The sequence below is a fragment of the Triticum aestivum genome, chromosome 5B (assembly GCF_018294505.1).
Source record: "Triticum aestivum cultivar Chinese Spring chromosome 5B, IWGSC CS RefSeq v2.1, whole genome shotgun sequence".
Taxonomy (NCBI): domain Eukaryota; kingdom Viridiplantae; phylum Streptophyta; class Magnoliopsida; order Poales; family Poaceae; genus Triticum; species Triticum aestivum.
In genome coordinates this window covers 593003969-593005675 of record NC_057807.1, presented here as the reverse complement: position 1 = coordinate 593005675, position 1707 = coordinate 593003969, and positions in this window count along the sequence as shown.

The following is a 1707-nucleotide window of genomic DNA, read 5'->3' as shown; positions in this document are numbered from 1 at the left end:
TTACTCACCATAGCCGCCGCCGTCACCGACAACGACAGCTCCGCCGCTGCTGTCACCGAGAAAATAAAAGCTCCAGCGCCGTCGCCGGCTCACCGCCGAGAACGAAGAGGAGGGAGCAACGTGTCACTGCTCACCTGATTCAGACAGGCACGGAGCCACACCTGATGCACTACCAAGTGGGGCCGTAACTAGATGCTCTGTCAAGTGGGACCCACATGTCTTAAACATAATCTCACTCCCGTTGACGACCATTTTAATCGCCCGAGTGGGCCTTGGCTATTTGGGCTTCTGAAGCGTTGCACTACAGCTATTTTCGTCAACCACGTCGCACTCCTTCCAATTCACGTGAAATGCGTCACACAGGAGCTATTGGCCCATCAATGCATGTGTGGTTGTACTTGTACCCCTAGAAAACTATTGGTCTTCTCATGGAAAAAACATCGAGGGAGTTGACAATATGGCATATGTAGTCGTACAAAATACTGAAATCCAGGTTTCAACTGCACATTACAAAATGAAGGGCGCAAATCAACTGTGATTAGTGTCCTATATGTTCGTCTTCCATGCACTATTTATATCTTGATTTGTCTTCCCTTTTCTTGGCTTGTAGACACTTCCTATTTACTCACTCATCTGTTTCCAAATAGTTTCATAATATTTTAGACGTGCTACCATCCATCGCTAACAATTGTAGCACCTAAAGTGAGTGTACCACTGTAACCTCTCTCTCTCTCTCTCTCTCTCTCTCTCTCTCTCTCTCTCTCTCTCTCTCCCTCTCCCTCTCTCTCTCTCTCCCTCTCTCTCTCTCTCTCTAGGTGGTCAGACACACCAATGAGTGTCTTGTAGAAATTCCCTACAAGTCCGCTTTCCAAACGTTCTATGTATTTTTTTAGGGACAAGCATGACATGTTTTTTACGAGGAAACACATGCAAATACATCGTAAGTATGATAAGTAATTTATCTTGCAGGTTTATGAGAGCTTGGACATGCTGTGAAAAATGCATAACGGCTTGTTTGGCATAGCGGGGTTAGAGAGTGTATAAGTGAGGATTATCCCCAAATTGATGGGGTGAAACCTATCCCTTCATCCAGTCCCCTCAATCCTGGAGAAAACGCTAGGTCAGGGTAGTGGATTGAACAACATAACCATCTCGGGTCCCATGCACCTAGTATGTTGCTGCCACGTGAATTGGTCCTCCCCACGCCAGGTTTTGGATTCCATTATTTGAGTCCTAGTTGGGTACCTATTCGGATCCCCATGAGGCCTAATATAAAATTGGGGCTAGGGCAAATATGCATATGGATAACTTCCAGCCAAAAAATGTATACATAACTCCACTGTTAGATTTCATCAGTAGAACAGAGCTCGACACATGTACCATTCTTTACTTCATCATTAACAACACGATGCCTTGGTGATGTCTAAATAAATATTGTCATGCAACTTGGCAAAATTTTGACAACGCCTGAGAGCAACTCTAACCAACTCCATTAAATTTGCCTCTCTAAGGCCCTTTTAGGATGGCTCCCTAGAATCGGATGAGCTCCACAAGTGTTAGCTGAAGACATCACATGGCATCAGTGGTTGGTAGCAGAAGGGAAATTTCATGGCGATTGGCAGTAGTTGGTTTTGGGGGTACAATGTCGGGAGGATTGGAGGTGAGTTGGTAGGGAGAGGGTTGGGCTTGCTTTTTTTTGAAAATACT